A 19,916-nucleotide genomic window follows, 5' to 3' on the forward strand; every position below is an offset into this window, starting at 1 on the left:
ATTGCATGCAATATTCCAAGCATGACCTAATCAAGGCCCTGTACAGCCGCAATATGACTTCCCACCTCCTATACTCAGTGCTCTGACCAATAAAGGAAAATATACTAAACACCTTCTTAACTATCCTATCTACCTGTGATTCTGCATTTCAAGGAGCTATGAACCTGTACTCCAAAGTCTCTTTCTCAGCAGCAATCCCGAGGACCTTATCATTAAGTGTATTCACCCTGCTAATATTTGCTTTTCCAAAATGCAGCACCTCACATTTATCTAAATTAAACTCCATCTGCCAGTCCTTAGCACATTCAACCATCTGATCAAGATCCCATTATAATCTGAGGTAATCCTGTTCACTGTCCACTACACCTCCAATTTTGGGGTCATCTTACGAACATTACTTCCTATATTCACATCCAAATCATTTATATAAATTATGAACATTTCAGGATCCAGCACTGATACATTGTGACATCCCACTGGTCACAGGTCTCCAATCTGAAAAGCAACCTTCCACCACCACCCTCTGTCTTCTCCCTTTGAACAAGTTTTGTATCCAAATGGCTAGTTGTCTCTGTATTCCATGAGATCTAACCTTGCTAACCAGTCTCCCATGGGGAACCTTGTTGAATGCCTTACTGAAGTCCATGTAGATTATTTCTACCGCTTTGCCGTCATCAATCCTCTTTGTTGTTACTTCAAAAAAATTGAATCAAGTTCATGAGACGTGATTTCTCACACACAAAGCCGTTATTAATATCCCGGACTTAACTCTGTACATTGGGGTCTGCGTCACCCAGTTATGGGTGTTAATATTCTGGATAAATTTCACATACACCAGCTTTGTGTTGGTGACTGTGTACTGAGTCTTGTTAATAACACCAACACAGATGAGTTCCTTTTGAAAGGCAGTCCCTATATCCCTAACCCCCTTCCAGTTGCTCTGTCTCCTCCATTCCCACCGTAGACAGTAAGTGGGAGGAGCTCATGGAGTTTCCATGTGAGTGAGATTGAGAAAATCTTCCCTTCTTTCCACTAGCCCACCAAGAAATGGCGGTAGTGTCCTTACCTCTGGACCAAGAGAATCGGGTTCAGAGTTTGGTAACAGCGGCTTTGAAGAGGCTGATTGGAAATCATGCCCAAGCCACCAGGCCATACTGTCTCCCAGCTGTCCCTGCCTGAGTCTCCAAACAGAACCATCCTGTAGTTTCTCTCCTGTCAGACTCTCCCATTGCTCAGTTTGTCCAGTATTCCCTCCTGCTGCTGCACTGCTCCTGTCCCTCACTGACCTGTCCATCCCCAAGTGTCCTCCACATTCATTCGTTGTTTACAATCCCATTGTCCCAGTCCTCCAGCCCCGCTCCCACCACTCTATTGGGCACAGCTGCTGTCAATCACCCAGGCACCTGTGTGATCTGGAGCATGCTCTGTAGGAGGGGAGACCTGTGCACGGGCGCAGTGCTGGCCAATTGTTGGCGTATGTGCAGTATGGGTCAGTGCCAGTGAGGGAGGCTTTGGATGTGTGGGATTAATCTGTCATTGGCTGCTCCCTCCCTTCCTCCCTCTGAGAACAGGACCCAGGGGACTGGTCCCTGCCCTGGTATCGTGACAAGTGGTCGGCGTATCGGTGGGGGGAGTATTTTGCAGAAAGTTATCAGAACTCAGGTGAAGATTCAGGAATGTTATGGAAAGGAACAAAGGTAGGCCTGCAATTAAAGTTCTAATTTGGTTCATTTTAGTTCAACCAGATGTGATTTGTCCAGTGTGTGCAGGATGGTTCTTATCAGAGGGTTGGTGTGGAGGAAATAAATAAGAGGTTCCAGATTGGAAAAAAAAAATCAATGTTGGTCTGACTAGGAAACCTTGGGAGGTGGGGGGAGGATTCACCAACACCCAGGAGACTCCGAGTCAGATTCATTGATTTGATTAGATTAGACTTCCTGCAGTGTGGAAACATGCCCTTCGGCCCAGCCAGTCCACACCGACCCTCGGAAGTGTAGCCCACCCAGACCCATTTCCCTCTGACTAATGCACATAACACTATGGGCAATTTAGCCTAGCCGATTCACCTGACCAATGCATCTTTGGATTGTGGGAGAAAACCGGCGCACCCGGAGAAAACCCACGCAGACACGGAGAGAACATGCAAATTCCACACGGACGCTGTGGGGCAGCAGTGCCATCGTGCCACACCTTTGTTTTGGTCCTTAGTCTGCAGGCAGGAGCTAAGAAGCTGAATTCAACGAGAGGAGAGAGCATTAGAACTGGGTGTGGAGGAAAGGGGTGAGGAGATTGGTTTGGATTTCAGTTCACAGAAGGGAGAAATTGTGAGACTGAGAATTAAAGCTTTGGGGGAACAAAGAAACTACAATTTAATACTATAATTGTCTTATGAATTTCCATCCTGTGTTAATGGTGGTGACTTGTTTTCTCTGTTGTAGGGTACTGAAAGGGCAGATTTGTGAATGAGAAATTCAGATTGAACTTCATGTTCAGTTTTGACAGTTACTTAATCCGTGCCGATCTGAATATCATTGGCCTTTTCATGTGGAAAGAAAGGTGTGTATTCTGTCCGTGGGCGAATATTTCAAGTGTCAATGTGACTGGAAAAATTACTGAGACACAGCCAAGTCCATGTCAGCGTGGTGAATGTGGAGAGAGCTTTCATTTGTTTTTAAAAGTCTGAAAATACATGTCACATTTCCCAGGAATAATGAAGTTACAGATTTGTTTTGTATGAGGACAAGTTTTTAATTAACCATGCAACCAGAAAGACAGAAGGATACCTGCACCATGGAAAATACAATGAAAACGGGATTGTTGTAATGGGGTTAATTTTCGATCATGGCTTGTAATCCGTTGGCGATGTCACGTCTGTTCCAGCGCCGTGGGGAGACACTGGAAATGTGATGAATGCAGTGAAGATTTCGGTTATTCAACTGGATAAGGTGCAGAAGAAATGGGCTCAGGGGTCTGAGTTAGAGGGAGAGGTTGGACAAGCGAGGATTCTTTTTTGTTTAGAGCAGAGGAAACAGAGGGGAGATCTATTTCTGGCAGTGTATAATATTGTGACAGGCTTGGGTAAGGTGAATGCACTCAGTCTTTTTCCCAGGAAATCAAGGAGTAGAGGGCATCAGTTTAAGGTGAGAGGAGAAATTATGAAAGGGAACCTGAGGGGCAACTGTTTTACATAGAAGGTGGTATGTATATGGACTGAGCTGCCAGTGGAAGTGGTTGAGGTGGGTACATTAACAACATGTAAAAGACATTTGGACAAATACATGGATAGCAAAGGGTCAGATGCAGATGGGCCAAGTGCAGGGAAATGGGTTCGCGTGGATGGACATATTGGCCGGCATGGGCCAGATTGGGCCAAAGGGCCTGTCTCTGCTGTAGGACTCTGACTCCAAATATATTTTCTATTTCTCCCGCCACCTCTGGTAGTACCCTGGGATGTATTCCATCCTGGCAAAGAGACATGTCTACCTTTAGCTCCATTAGCTTGCCCAGCTCTAACACTTTCGTGATAATGGTTGTTCCTTGGTCCTCACCTTCCTCAGTCTCCTTATCAATTACTGGCATGTTCTTCGTATCCTCCACTGTGAAGACTGACTGCTGTGTACTCATATTCCTGAACCCTGCTGGATAGGAATAACTGGGCACAGAACTCTGAGAGGTCTTCTTTGAGTCTTTATTGATGAGACATGGCAGTTACCTGGATAGTGTACATGCAGAACACCTCCAGGCAGCATCAGGTAACTCCCCGCCTGTCCGATGTGCCGCTCCCATTCTTATACCTTTGTGGTTTGTGTTTTGAATGGACGCTGTCTCTCAATATTATCTCCATGGCAATGGCAGTTAAAAAAGTCGAGTTCAGCTCAGCACTTTGTGGTTAAACCACATACCCCTCCCTCACGGCCCTGTGGCTCAGCCAGGTATCTGACAGGCACTTCAGTTTCCGTGGGGCTGTCTATCAGGATTCTGATGTGGAAGAACTGGTGTTGGAGTGGGGTGGGCAAAGTTAAAAGCCACACATCACCAAGTTATAGTCCAACAGGTTTATTTGGAAGTACAAGCTTTTGGAGTGTGCTGAGATTTTGCACTTGATCAGGATTATCTCTATGGTAACAGTTAAGTGCTTCAACAATTACAGAGGCCATATGTTCCCCAAATAATAGGTTCCCCTCTAGCAGTGTAAACTGCTATTCCAGCCCTGGGGATAGCTACTCATCACTTTTCTCCCCCAATCCCATCCAGCTTTCTGTTGATCTTTAAAGTTTTTCTAATCTCCTAGTTTCTTCTTGGTCTTTGCCAATTTGAATGCTTTCTATTTCAGTTTGATAGACTCCCTTATTTCCTTATCCACCCACGGCAGATTATTCCATTTCCTACAGTCCTCCCTTTTCACTGATATATAATTTTGCTGAGCAGTTTGAAAGATTATTTGATATTCCCGCACTGTCTGTCAACTGTCCCACCCTAAAGTCTTTGCTTCCAGTCTACATTAGCCAACTCCTGCCTCATCCTATTGTAGTCTCCTTTGTTTAAACACAGGATCTTGGGATTGGATTTAATCTTCCCGCTTTCCAACTGTATTCTAAATTCAACCAGATTTATCACAAGTCTTTTATCAGATTACGAGGTGAGGCCATGTTACCTGGATGTTTTGGTTTTCATTGTCAGAGACCTTGGCTTTGTAATAAAGTACAGGATAGATGTTCAAAACAGAGTATTCTGGACGGTGTGAATGTACTGAACAGTCTAAAACCATAAATCACTGTCTCCCCTCAGTTTACATGATCTGGAGATGCCGGTGTTGGACTGGGGTGTACAAAGTTAAAAATCTCACAACACCAGGTTATAGTCCCTCAGGTTTAATTGGAAGCACACTGGATTTCGGAGCGTTGCTCCTTCATCATGATCCAATTAAATAAGTTGGACTATAACCGGTCTAACTCACCTCAGTTTAAAATTGAAAAATCATTTTCTCCCACATGCTTCCTTACTTTCGAAGTTTGAAACGCTAATCCACCTGACTATCCTGCTTTTTCCAAAAATCTCCTTTGGTGAAGGTGGTGAGTTTTGAATTCAGCTTTTCCGTTATTACCGCAAGAAGATAAGCACTGGGCACAGGAGAGGCAATGCAGCTCCACCATTTAATACCATGCTGATTGAGCTCACCTCGGTCTCAGCTGGATTTTCCTGCCTGCTCTCTCTTACCCTTCAATTCATTGCAAATTCAACATCTGTATTTCTTCAGTAAATTTGCTCATTGTCCTAGCATCTACCGCATTTTGAATAGGGAATTCCACAGATACACAGCACATTGAGATAGGTACATTCTTCTATATGAGAATGGAATAGGAGCCCTACCGTGCAGAAATAGGGTAATCGTCCATGGAGTCCACACCAACCCTATCATGAGCATCCCATTCACACTCACCCATTCCCTGTATTTCCCATGGTTAATGGCTTAACCTGCACAGGTATGGGCACTGGGAATTTCGCATAGCCAATCCACTTTACCTGCACATCTTTGGACTGTGGGATGAAACTCGAGCACCCAGAGGAAACCCGCAGTGACGCAGGGAGCACGTGTAAACTCCACACAGTTGCCTAAGGCTGTAACCAAATCCAGGTCTCTGACGCTGTGAGTCAGCAATGCTAACCATTGAGTCACCTCTGCTTAAAATCTCCTGCTCCTATTATTCTCGCCACACCCCAGTTGGCTGAATCTATATTCCTTACATCAGAAAATCAGGTTGTGGAAGCAGATGTTTCAATAAAACCCAGTGACAATCCAAATGTTATGTGTGTCTGAATGAGGATCAGATACACAACACCCTCCAGTCTACACTTTTCGTTGACTTTCCAGAGACAGGGCTCCAATGGCGTCATGGGGACTACAACTCCCACAATCCCTGAGGCAGGGACCACACGTGTGTGGGGAAACACGGCACTGTACATGTACAAAATGTGTGCGGGTTTTGGAGCATGTGCTTTGGGTAAATATGCTTTGCGGAAAGTTTTTCACATTGTGATTGGCTGGAGGAGGAACGTATTTACTCATAGTATTGATCTGTTGGGGGAGGGGGTCAAAGTATCACTACATCCATGTAGGACCACTCTCCATCCCCAATTCATTGTAATGGTCGGAATCAACTAATGGGGAACGAAGAAGGATCTGATCCATTCTCCCAGATTGAAGGTTCCTCTTCTGTCCAGGATCTGCCACCTCCCTTTCTTTCCTTTTGTTTCATTCTGCTGTTACATTATTCACTTGCAGCAACTGAAGGGAAAGGAAGTGAACCCAGAAAGGGTGCAGAGTCTAACCAGGGACGGGAAGTGGTGGCATGGATCTGTTTATCAGTAACTCCATGAGAATGGGGAGGGTGTACATTAGGGGGTAGCAGAGTCAGAATGGTGGGAGAGAGTAAGTGGGCTGGAGGGTTACAGCTTTGAGGGAAGAAAGGGAAAAAGAGTAAGTAGAATTGTCTGCTCTGAATTTCTAACATGTACATATTCCTTTATACAGGGTGCTAGATGGTGAAGATTTGCAGACTGAAATCTCAAAGTCATGTGCAGATCATGATTAAGTTAACCAGCATTTGAAGAAGCAAAGACAGAGAATCACTCAGCCAAAATCCTGCAACACTCTCATCGCAGCATTTTCGATCTCTCTGCACCAAATGGACTGTGAATTGTACAAGACAGCAGCTCCCTACCATCTTCTCAAGGGTAACTAGAGATGGGGAATAAATGCTGGCTGAGCCAGTGATGCCCATATCCTGGAAATGGTTTCTATCTCTAGTTGCTGAACCCCAGTTGATGTTCCTGCAGGATGATGAGGGACGCTGAGTGCATCCTCCAGGAGGTAGCACCATCACATTACCCCTGCCTACAACCACACAGTAACACAGCAACATCACTGGAACAAAAGGCAGTGAAGCCAAAGGAGGACTTAGATATAGTTCTTCAAGGTAAAGTCATGAAAAGGGATTGGAACACAGCAGGAGACTGAGCTGGATGGTCAGCTGTTTCCCATTGAATGGTGGAGCAGGATTGAAAGGCTGAATGGTCTCCTCCTGCTGCTATCCCCCAGGTCTGTATATAGTCATGGAGCCTGGGCAGGAAGGAGTTCGCAGGGATTCTCCAGGAGATTGCACTTCCACAACAGTTTTCAGTGAGGGATGGTTTGATGGATTTTATTTAACATTTATCTTTAACAAAAGGTTTGTAAATTTTGGTTTTAAAATGTTGTAAAAGTTATTTTGCAGCAAATAAAATTAAAGAAAATAACGTAAACTGTCTGAATATAACAGTTTTAAAACTTTCAACCCTTGTAAAACAAAATCCTGTCTATTCCTGGACACAATCACTTTCCAGCTACTCAAACTCCAGGGAAATATTCCCTCCCTGTCTGAACCTTTGGTTTGATTTAACTGCTTTTCAGTTCTCGTTCTGTTAGCTGTGAAGCATTCTTTTTCCCCATTTCTCCGACCCAGAAATGTGAGCACAGCAATCTACCCACCATCAAAATCATCAGTACGCCATTTTGCTTTTGGTTAACATATAATCACCAGCAGTGCAAATGTGAGGACTGCAGATGCTGGAAACAAGAGCCTAGATTAGAGGGATGCTGGAAAAGGCCTTTTGCTGAAATGTTGATTTTCCGGCTCCTCAGATCCTGCCTGACCTGCTGTGCTTTTCCAACACCACTCTAATCTAGACATATAATCACCAGCAGTCAACCATTTGTGTAACCAATTGAATATTTCCAAACAAAGCCCATTTCGGGCCAAGCAAACCATTACAAGTGTCAGAATGAGAAGGGACTAAATCAAAGTAGAGTTGTGGGGAGGGGGCAGCGATGGAGATAAAGCACTATATCCCCTGCGGTGCCCACTTCTATCTAAAGGCATCGAGAGCATTGATCCACACCACATGCTCCTTTTCCAAGGACACCCTTCTGTGTAGCATTTATCCTCAATCATAGAATAGAATCCCTACAGTGTGGAAGGAGAGCATTGGCCCATCAAACCCCACCGACCATCCGAAGAACATCACGCCCAGAGCACTCCATCACTGTAACACTGCATTTCCCATGGCTGATCCACCTAGTCTGTACAATTCTGGATCCTGTGGACAATTTAGCACGACTGATCCACCTAACCTGCACATCTTTGGACTGTGGGAGGAAACCAGAACACCTGGAGGGGACCCACACTATCATGGAGAGAATGTGGGAACTCCACACAGGCCGTTGGACAAGGCTGGACTCCAACTTTGTACCTGATGCTGTGAAGCAGCTGTGCTACAATCACAATTTAAATCAAAACAGATGATCCCTGCTCATTGTCACATTGCTGTTTGTGGGGACTTACTGCCCAGAGAGACATCCTGAGGTTCAGAAAGTGGCAATGTAAGTTCAGTCACCTCCAGCCCAGTTAATGTGGTTAATAACAACATCAATACTCCAACAGTGTCATCATGTACAAGGTCCACTCCTGACTCTGATGGACAGTAACATCAGAATCAGAGTCCTGCAGTCCACATGGAGCAGGGGGATGACCACTTCCCTGTGAGCACTCACTGGGCTCTCAATCGTGTTGAAGACGCAGCAAATCTCTTGTCACACAGAGGGGTGAACAGCTCCTACCCAGTGTGAACACGCTGGAGTCTCAGGGGGTGGGATGAATAACTGAATCCCTTCTCTTCACTGAGCATCTGAATGAGATCTGCCTCAGTAGATTGTGAGGTCGAGTAAATCCCTTCTCATACGTGGGGCAGGTGAAATGCCTCTCTGCAGTGTGACTGTGTCGGTGAGTGTCCCACTGTTCGGGTGAAGTGAATTCCTTATTCTGATTGAGCCCGTCCTCCTATTTCTCTCAATTATCATTGACAATCTCACACCAGAACTTGTTCCAGAGAGTGTTCCAGAACAGGCAGAATGGTCAGCTGCGGCTGGTCACCTGACTTGTCACTGGTCCTGAAAGGTTCACTCTCCACAAATGCTGCCAGATCTGCTGAATTTTTCCAGCAATTTCTTTTATTTTTTTCAGTTTTTCCCAGCATGTGCAGATGTTTAGTTTTCCAATTCTCATCTTGTCTGTTGCAGAGGAGTTTATTGATGAAATTAGAGGGTTTTGAAAATTGTACGTTATGTCACACATCAGCTATGATCATCATGAATGGCAGAGCAAAGTCGAGGGGCTGAATGGCCTCCTCCTGTTCCAAGGAAAGTTTTCCATTGTCAGCTTGTGGTAACATTTCCCGTCACTGCTCAATTCACCTCCATATCGAACACATTGTTACTGACTGAACAAACCTCCTGTGTTTGAAATAAACTTACTAATGCCCAGTGGCTCCCTCTCCTGCCACCCGGGTTTAACTCTCATCATGGAATACTGTCGTGTATTACTGCAGGAATGCCCACAAAGACTAATCCTGGAGTCTGTATCCCCTAGGATCCACAATCACCTTTTATTGACTTCTTCCTATTTCATTCTGGCTATTGAACTCTTGGTTTCAATCCAATCTCCTGTCATGCTCTTCAACATGTCCACATGGGTGGACTAGAGGTAGCTGGGATTTAATGAAGGGAAGTGGGGATTAGGTGGAAGCATGAGGAGCGGTGACAGCAAAGACAGTTCTCATTGTAACGGCAGTTTCTCCATGACCCAGTGAGTGGTGAGGCAGCTGAGTTTGTGGGCGGAGACAGTTTCAATCAGGGATTTGGTAAGACACTCAGACATTGACCTGTCCAACTGATTGTTAACTCAGACAGATAGAAAGAAAGATGCACATTTAGATATCACCTTTGATGATCTGGGGCAATGAAACATGCTTCCAACCCAAAGATTTCAACCTCAAAACTCTGAAAACACAGACACAATGCTTTCTGTTTGTACCAGGCTGTCTCTGAGGCTCCTCTTTTCTTGTGAAAAGCGTTTCGACCTGTTCAGCCTTTCCTGGTGATTATAATCGCTATGTTCCTGTGAGATTTGTGACTGAACCTTTATTTTCCTCTTCCTTGTGAGTGATGAAAGTAGCAGAAACAGTTCCTGACCTGTGAGGGGTTTTGATTGGAGTATTTATATTTACAAATCCATTCCCACCCTCACATACAGTGTGAAATTGATGTAAAACTGAAGGAAATGAGTGAGTGAGCACCCACAGAATCATAAAGGAATCATATGTATCTGAGTTGAATGAACAACAATCAAAACTAGTTAGAATCACAGAATCCCGTGGGTGCAGAAAGAGTTTATTCTGCCCATCGAGTCTGCAATGACCTGCTCACCCACCCTACCCGCATAACCCCACATTAACCATGGCTAGCCCAACCCACCTAAATTGCACACTGCGACCATGTTAGCATGGCCAATCCAGTGACGTTACACATCTGTGGGAAGGTCACAAATTACATACAAATGCTGAGAATTGTGGAAGATGGCTCACAAATACTAGACTCTGACACAAAAGCTCTGCTTTTCAAAATAAAATCTGGGGGACACTGCAACCGGAAAAAGTTCTGATTTTCTTAGGAGGAAGAGAATTCAAAACTCACGCCACTGACCCAGGGGGCGCAGTGAAAGTTACAGAGGTCTCGGAACCATCAGAAATGTAAGAGGTTGTGAGCAAGGTGGGGGTGAGACAAGGACACAAAGACAGTCTGTCACACGGGGGAAGGCAGGAGAGGTTCAACAGCAGAAATGGTCGTCCCTCAAGGCCATGGAGAATGGAGTTAGAGCTGGGAAAGAAACAAGGAAATAAGGTGTGCAGCTGCCAAAGGAATATGTTAAAAAACAGATTATAAAAGCATAGAGGGCAGAGTTCAGTCTGAAATCTTTGCTCTCAATGATGAGTAAAAAAGCTGTAACGCCTGGGGAGTTGTATTTCAGCCAACACTTACCCAGGATTGGCCAAGTGTGCTGTCATTTTCTGATAATTTTTTTTCTGGCATTTGTAGTTCAAGTCTGATGACGCTAGTAACTTTTCAATTTGGACTGGAGTTTAAATTTCTGGAGAAATGTCAAATAAATCACATTGATCACATTCTGCACATCTTAGTCCATTACCCTGCATGTTCCAGTATTTCAGTGACATCCATGTCCTGCCGGTGGGACAGGACATACAGGGATGGTGACGATGGTGTCTAGGACATTGTAAGCTATGATTCTGTGCGTATGACTGTGTCGGCTTGTTGCTTGACTTGTCTGCGTTCCAGCTCACCCAAGAAGATGTTGGCAGGGTGAGACAGTACAGTTGGAGATCCTCTGCTCGCCAATTCCTTTCCTTTTTGTTTTTTTAGAATTTCATTCTCTCTCACTCTCCCCTTTGCAGACTCTGACAATCATGACAATTTTTTTTAAAAAAACATGTCTCTATTAGAAAACCAATCGAGGAAAATATATTATTCTTGCATCAACTGCATTTTTAAACAAAATCCATTGTGTTCAATAAACACTGTCTCATTTTTTCCTTCAATTCTATCAAGTGAGCTATTATATTTTGTCCCTCAGTTTACCGATCTTAATAAATATCCAATCAATTTCAGAGCAACATGCTGACAAAGTATTGAAACAATTTATCTGTTTAGGTTTTAGCATTAGTTATAACGTCATTACAATTACAACAATTGCAGAATAATTGGTCTGGGTAACAAGTATACTGAGGTTTACAATTTAATTTATTGATTGTTTGAAAATTGGTACAATATATCCTTTTTTCAGGATTCTAGCAGTAATTGTTAAGGCATTTGTACGACAATAATTATAGTATGCTTTAGTTTAGTTTTGCTAACAACGACAGTGATGTTTATATTTGAATTTAATCCAATCTTCCATAGTACCTATATAGTAATATAAAACTCCATTTTATTTCCAATCAACACACCTACAAAAGAATCCATTATTTCTGATGCAATGCGCACTGTTCAAAATATGACTTTTGCTCATTTGAATGATCTGTGTAATCCCAGCCTTATAAATTTAGAAAATCCTATTTACTTTTCCCTGCAACAATTCCTGTTCATTTTTTGCAGATAGCACAGTCAAATAGCAAGATGAAATTTATCATTATTCTTAAGTATGCCAGTAGAATTTTGAAAATCTCTATGTTGCTAATATATAATAATTGTTCATTTCAATCCATAGAATATAGAACAGTACAGCACAGCCCTTTGGCCACGATGTAGTTCAGACCTTTTATCATACTCTAAGATCAAACTAACCAACATGCCCTTCATTTACTATCATCCATGTGCCTATCCAAGAGTCGCTTAGATGTCCCTGATGAATCTGAACGTACTACCACCACTGGCAGTGCATTCCACACACTCACCACTATCTATAAAGAAACTATCTCTGACATCTCCCCACAACTTCCCCCATTCATCTTAAAATTATGCCACTTTGTGGGGAAACGTCTTTCATTATCCACTCTATCTATGCCTCTCATCATCTTACACAAAGCTATCAAGTAAACTATCATCCTCTTTCATTGCAATGACCAAAGCCCCAGCTCTGTCAATCTTTATTCATGAGACATGCCTTCCAGTCCAGGCAACATCTAGATAAATATCATCTGCACCTTCTCTAAAGCTTCCGCATCCTATGTCTTATGAGGTGATCAGAACAGAACACAATATTCCAAGTGTAGTCTCATCAGGGATCCACGGAGCTGCAGCATAACCTCGTGGCTATTAAACTCAATCTCGCCACTAATGAATGCCAACACCCTATGCACCGTCATAATAACCCTATCACCTTGGATGTCAGCTATGAGGGATGTATGGACGTGCACCCCACGATCCCTCTGTTCCTCCACATTGTCAAAAATCCTGCAAATAATCTGAAAATTTGCATTCAAATTTGAAATTCGAAAATGAATAACTTCACATTTTCCCAGGTTGAACTCCATCTGCCACTTCTCAGCCCAGTTCTGCATAGTCAATGTCCTCCAGCAACGTACAAAAGCCTTCCACACTATCCACAACTCCACCAACCCTCGTGTCATTGGCAAACTTCCGAACACACCCTTCCACTTCCTCATCCAAGTCATTTGTAAAAATCACGAAGAGCAGAGATCCCAGAACTAATTCCTTCAGAACACCATTGGTCACCGTGCTCCAAGCTGAAAACTATCTATGCAATCTCACCCTGTCTTCTATGGGTCAGCCAATTTATTATCTAACCAGGCAGGTTTCCCTATATCCCATGCCTCATTACTTTCTAAATGAGCCTACCATGGGGTACCTTATCAAACACCTTGCTAAAATCCTTATACACCACACCCACTACTCTGTCCTCACCAATGTGTTTGCCACAACATCAAATAATTCAATGAGCCTTGTGAGGCATAACCTGCCACTCACAAAGCCATGCTGACTATCTCTAATCAATCTAAGCTTTTCCAAAGAATCATAATCCTGTCTCTCTGAATTCTCTCCATATATTTGCCCACAACTGATGTAAGACTGACTCATCAATCATTCCCAGGATTATCTCAATTTCCTTTCTTGAATAAGGGAATAACGTTTCCCACCCTCCAATCATCTGTTATGACTCCAGTGGACAGTGAGGATGCAAAGATCATTGCCAAAACACAGCAATCACTTGCCTCCCTTCTCATAACAAACTATGGCCCAGGGGACGTATCTATCCCCATTATTTTTAAATGTTTTCAGCACATCCTCTGTCTTTACATCAACCTGTTCGACCATATCAGCCTGTTTCATGTTGTCCTCATAACTAAAAAGGTCCCACTCACTCGTGAATACAGAAGCAAAGTACTCATTAAAGACCTCCCCAACCTGCTCAGACTCCTGGCACAAGTTTGCTTCACTATGATGCGTATAAATGTGGAATTATGTCTCAGCACTGAATTACTGTAAAGATATTGCAGTGTACAATCACTCGACTACTTTGAATATTGAACGGTATTTTAACTGAGAAAACACAGTTGAATTCATTTGATTATATTTCACTTCATGCTAACATTTATTGCATTTAGGACAACAATAAGAGTTTCCTTTTTACATATATGAAACTTACTTAAATTAATCACACGTTTATGTGAAGAAAATAGAATTAACATCTCCTTGTTCCTTCCTTTATCAATGACTGTTCATTTTGAAATTGTGGAAGTTGTACATTGTTGAAAGGAAGGGAACTTGTCGTCAGCTGAATATTCACATTGAATGACTGATGTATATTTAAAATTAAAGTACAATGATCATGCAGTTTTGTCAATTTGTCTTTCAAAGAATTGCCATGAGATTCCTCTTTATTTAAGACTATCATTCATTTATTCTATTGTTATTGTAAAATATTGTTTAATTTCCAGTCCATTACACACAGAAACCAACGAATTAATTCCCAATCGAATTACTACAATAAACAGCTGATTAGTTTTCATTTGTGTAACCACATTAAACATAATATTGCAGTTCTGACCGTCCTGAGTGGGAATATTATGAAAGGAGCCTGTGGAGCTGTGGCAGTGTCTCTATTACTAGACCCGAGGGAAGGTTTCAAATCACACCTTCAACACAACTATATCAAGAGCTATCTGAATGTTGATTAGAGAGTAACTAAGCACAGATTGAACTGCTTTTCAATTCAACATTAGATCTGCTTTTATCTATTATATCAATAATCACAAAATCTGATACTTATTTGAGTCAGGTTACCAAGAAATATGTGTTGGAAAATTCGTTTTAGCCACTTTGCTTTTACAAAAGACTTACATCTGTCCCTGTTTTCTCTAACTGAAATAAATCTGAAGAGGATTTTCACTTTTACGAAAAAAGGGGAGGTGTTTCCCATATAAATTAATGCTTCTTCGATTTACCCCTTTTCAGTTTATGTAAGGTTTCATAATAACGCTCGACTTTCGGATAGTGGGGATACCTGTATCTAATTCTGTTGCTTATAAGTTCCTGGAGAGTATTTGAAAATGCTGCAGAATTAAAGATTACGATGTCTAAGTAATGAGATTGATCTTTTTTTGTTGCAAAGGGGCAAGTCCAAACAATTGAAACACTTTAAACATTATTCTCTTGTGCTATAAATTTGAAATAAAGTTGATATCTTCTTCAGTAAACTAACGAATGCTACCACCTATTACTTGTCAGTCAGCTGATTATCTACTTTGTAACTAAATGTTGTGATTCATCTAAATATTACTCTGTCCTTTGATGAAAGTGAATTTGTAACTGTTGTTCAGTTTATGAATTGTCAGAAACTTGTTTTTATTTTCCCATTCACCTGTTCATTTTGACCGTAAGATTGAAATGCTTTGAAAATATTGGAGTTTGTTCATTTAAAAATAAGGTTTGCACATCTCTCACATATCTCACTTCTTTTATTATGATTCAAGAATGTTTTCTGGTGGAATTCTAGTAAAGACCAAACATTTGTTGGCTTCAAATAAGGTCTTTAACATCCAGTTATCCATCTGTTGTTAATGTTTCAGCTGTTACATTGACATTGATTAGGTACTCATTCAGAAAGATCAACTGACAATTATAAACTACTTGCAGGATTATTGAATTGAGAAAAAGATACAGACGTGGAAACATTTTTTAGAAGGAATTGCTTTTTCATTCAAATATGTAGGCTGTTCAAGCATTCTTTCACGCCTTCCATTGGTTTTGTTGTCGAGAATGTAAATTTATAATTCATGTGAATTTTAATGTGTTCTGTATTTTAAAATTTGTATCAGATTTAAGAAGAAAAAGAGGTGCAATTAACATGAAAACTTCAGTGAATAGAAAGCACAGTAAATTAAATTGACAGAGGTAACTTTTAGTATTGTCTCTGAATATTCAGTCAAATATTTCTAATGGCACGAGCATTGTGCCGGTAAAGCACAGCAGGTCAGGCAGCATTCAAGGAGAAGCAGAATCGACGTTTTGGGCATAAGTCCTTCATCAGGAATCTTTTCGATACTCCTGCTCTTTGAATGTGCCTGCACTTTTCCAACACCACAGCTTTCCTCACTTTCTCCAAATATGCTTAATGAACATGAACTGAAAATGTTAGCATCAGCAGTTGAACAAGACCAAATAAATGCAAATTTTTTTACAATATTTATCGTGAAAACTTGTTTGAGAACATGCAACAAATCAGGTCGAACAACATCTCTTGCCGTTAGAACCCTTGGCCATTCATAATAAAGAATAACCATGCTTTGAACAACCAGTATGGTGTATAACGACTGAACTGAAATACCAGAGGACAACTACTACATTTATTGAAGGGAATGATAACCAGATCCTTACTGTGATAGTGGGGATTGATCTCAGTAACAATAAAATTTTACTGTGATTATTCCACTGAACAGTAATTAGATGGTCGTGAAGATCTTTGTGTGGCTTTATGTGCAGTGTTTTGTTTGAACATTGATTTCAGTAACATTGAGATATTTTACAAGATTGACAAGTGACAGTTAAAGATAAGTTTTAAATGCAACATTTCAAAAAATTGTCAGTTTTGTTTAGCAAAACACAATTCTAATTATATGGAATCCCTACTGTGTGGAAACAGGCCATTTGGCCCAACAAGTCTACACTGACGTTCCAAAGAATAATCCACTCAGCACCATTCTGCTCTCAGATTACTGGACATTTACCCCTGACTAATGTACCTAACCTACACATCCTGAACAGAATGTGCAGCTTAGCATGGCCAATGTACCTAACCTGCATATCTTTGGATTGTGGGAGAAAACCAGAACATGCAAACTCCACGCAAACATGTGGCCGAGGATGGAATCAAACCCAAGTGCATAACACTGTAAGACAGGCGTACTAACCACTGATCCTCTGTTCTCAATGCCCAACCCCATGCAAGAAGTGAGTTAAGTGAGAGACGTGCAAAGTCAAATTTCAAATGAACACTCTCTGATGTTGCCAAAGCATATCAATCTTGCATTCAATATGAATAGGTGAATGGAAAACAAAAAATAAAAACCCCTGACAAAGCATTAATGTACAATAATGAGAAAATTAATGTGATCAACGGGCACAACAATATTTACGTGAATTGCATTGTTTAATTAAAAATTTGGGAATTAGCTAACTTAGAATAATGGAAATTGACATTTGTTTATTTCACTGATGATTAAATTTACTTGCTTTTCATCTTTGTAACACTGCAGAATAGAAATTGATGTGCCTGAAATGTTTGAATTAGCTTTTTCCAATTAAAAAAATCAATAAAATTAGATTGACTTCTTCAGCTTTAAGACTGCAACAATATCAAATACTTTCCAGGAATTTAGAACCAGCAGAATTAATTAATTTGGTTGCTTGGGAACTCGAAGAGAATAAACAGCAGATTCTGTGAATTAGTCATTCAATGTTATTATTCAGCTGAAGGCAATATCCCTTCTTTGCAAAAATGCTCAACTTCGAAAAATGCAAAATGCATTGTCATTGCTAATGAAACAAAATAGAAATGTTAATTCTTTTTCATTTGACTTAACAAAATGCAGGAATTTTACATGATATTGTGTCATGAAAAATACTTAAATCTTATTATGGTTAGAAATATAGTAAATGTTCGCATCAAAGTGAAATATATTTAAATGAATTCAGCTATGTTTCCGCAGGTAAAATAAGAATTAATATTAACAATGATTGAGAGATTGCACCTTACAATAGTTATTCATGTAAAGAACCATAATTCCACATTCATAGCATGTACTGGATTGAATAATTTTTAGGTTTGAGCAACAACTGAATTATAAAATTCGACAAATGAATTTAGAAACAATGAGAAATCTCGTTTTGCTATGTGACTGAGGAATATGTGCAAACAAACCGGAATTATTGCAATGAAAAGTAATTGCAGGTTTGTGAATTTAAAGTCTGTGGTTACGGAGATCATTCAAATAAGCAAACATTAGGCATTCACAATTAATGTTGGATGAGAAGTCATTGGATCCATTGTGGGAAACTTGACCTGAAAATAAAGTTTCATATTGCAGTGTTGGTACTTAGAAACAATTGGTCAAATTAAAATGTGAATCTCACTTTACTTGTTCAAAAGATTTTCTCAAACAATTGTGCAATTATTATTATGACAATGACTTGATAATGTTGTTATATGAGCAATTAAAATGATTCATTATATCAAAAACACTTTGCTGTTATGTTGATAGGATATTTATTAAAATTGGTAAATTGTGGAATTAAATATAGTAACTAGCTTTATGAATTGAAGAAAAAATGAGCCATTCAATGATTATGGAAACTTTTTTTCTTTCATTGCTAAAAAATGAAGGTAACACAAGAAATATGAATTTCTATCAAATGGTTTCATCATACAGACATATTATTTTAATTTAGATGATTAATGTTATGATCAGAGTTCAGACATTTGTGTTAGAATTGGGAAGCAAGTTAATAGATAATGAAAGTGAGCATGAAAGTGAACAAATGATGCAGTCAATGACATTTGGTACATAAAGGAATTATCATAATTGTTCATTATTGTACAGTGATGAATAGTGTTGGTATAGAAAAGACAAAAAGAATCGACATGTTCAAAACAGTTATTTTCTTACAATTAAATGAAACCAATAATCATTTTGCAGAGCGCGTGATTTGGAAAAAAAAACTGTTATTTAATGTGTTATATAAACTGAAAACTACTTCCGTTTTGCAAAAATGAAGACTTTCCCAAATTCAAATTTAGGATTGCTGAATTATGCAACAACAATGGTTGTAATTTGAAATATCTCTTGCAAACAAATTTAAAATAAGTAAACTTAAAGATTTTTAGAATGACAAACGTTTGTTGTTTGCATGATTGTATTACAGTCAATATCCGTAATAAAGTAGAAGCATTGTTTTAAGCATCTTTAACTACTGAACTGAAATAGAAGATATCAATTGCACTTGTTGCATGGAATAGTAAACAAATGTTTACTGTTGTCATTGGTTTCAGGAGCAATAAGGTACTTACTCAGGTTATTCTACTGAAAAATAATCAGATGGCGATGGAAGTCTTTGTGTTGCTTTGTGTGTATTGTATAGTGTTAACATTGGGTTCGATAAAATTGAGGTATTTGTATGAATTAAGAACAAAGTGATAATTGGGTGCAAATGATCTGATTTAAAATCAGACAGTTTTTGATTTTTTCGAGGATTGCTGAGTGAAACGTTCTTAAACCATCATGCAATCAACGGGATAAGTGAGAGATATGCAAATTGAACTTTCAAATGAACAAACCCTGATATTTTCTCACCATTTCAATATCACATTCAATGTAAATAGATGACTGGAAAACTAAAATTAAATCTCACACAATTCATAAACTGACCAATAATTATTAATTGATAAATAATAGCAAGTGACATTTGTTTACTTTACTGATATGTAAGTGATCTTTTCTCATATTTATAGCACTGGAACATAAAATTCTGTGTTGTTTTAACTAAGATCTACAGAACAAGAGAAAATTAATGACTATCGTGACTTTGTATATTTCAGCTTTATGACCACAACATTCTCAAATATTTTCTGAGGCATATTGATTGAGTGGAATTAGATACATTTTGCTATGAGTGACCAGAAGAAAGAATATAGCAGATACTGTGATTATTGGAATGGACGATGATACCTCCAAATAATCTACTGATATTGTGATTGTATATACAGTAAGTGTCAGCATCGAAATAAATTATAATCAAATCATTTAAAAAATGTTTGCAAGTTTAAAATAAATACAATTTTCACAATGATTGAGAGATTGTACTTTGTAATGACCTTGCAGTATTTATTGTACTGAAGCATAATTCCACATTTGTAGCCCTTACTGGATTGCACAATTATTAGATATAAGATATATTAGCAACAAACGGATTTTAAAAATCATATTCGTGAATTTGAGAATAATGAGATATC

General features: G+C 39.9%; 1 long non-coding RNA gene across 6 annotated transcripts in view; it reads left to right on the plus strand.

Annotated features, from left to right (window-relative positions):
- Window positions 1-7,302, plus strand: part of LOC140468638 (uncharacterized) — a 32,117-nt gene extending 24,815 nt beyond the window's left edge. For 5 of the 6 annotated variants that reach the window (XR_011955769.1, XR_011955771.1, XR_011955770.1 and 2 more), the window contains 2 exons: window positions 2,439-2,556; window positions 6,533-7,302. This is a non-coding gene — a long non-coding RNA (uncharacterized lncRNA). The remainder of the gene's footprint in view (window positions 1-2,438; window positions 2,557-6,532) is intronic. The other variant, XR_011955772.1, reaches the window with a different exon arrangement.
- Window positions 7,303-19,916: the final 12,614 nt, after the last annotated feature.

Source organism: Chiloscyllium punctatum, chromosome 47 (assembly GCF_047496795.1).
Source record: "Chiloscyllium punctatum isolate Juve2018m chromosome 47, sChiPun1.3, whole genome shotgun sequence".
NCBI classification, from domain to species: Eukaryota; Metazoa; Chordata; class Chondrichthyes; order Orectolobiformes; family Hemiscylliidae; genus Chiloscyllium; species Chiloscyllium punctatum.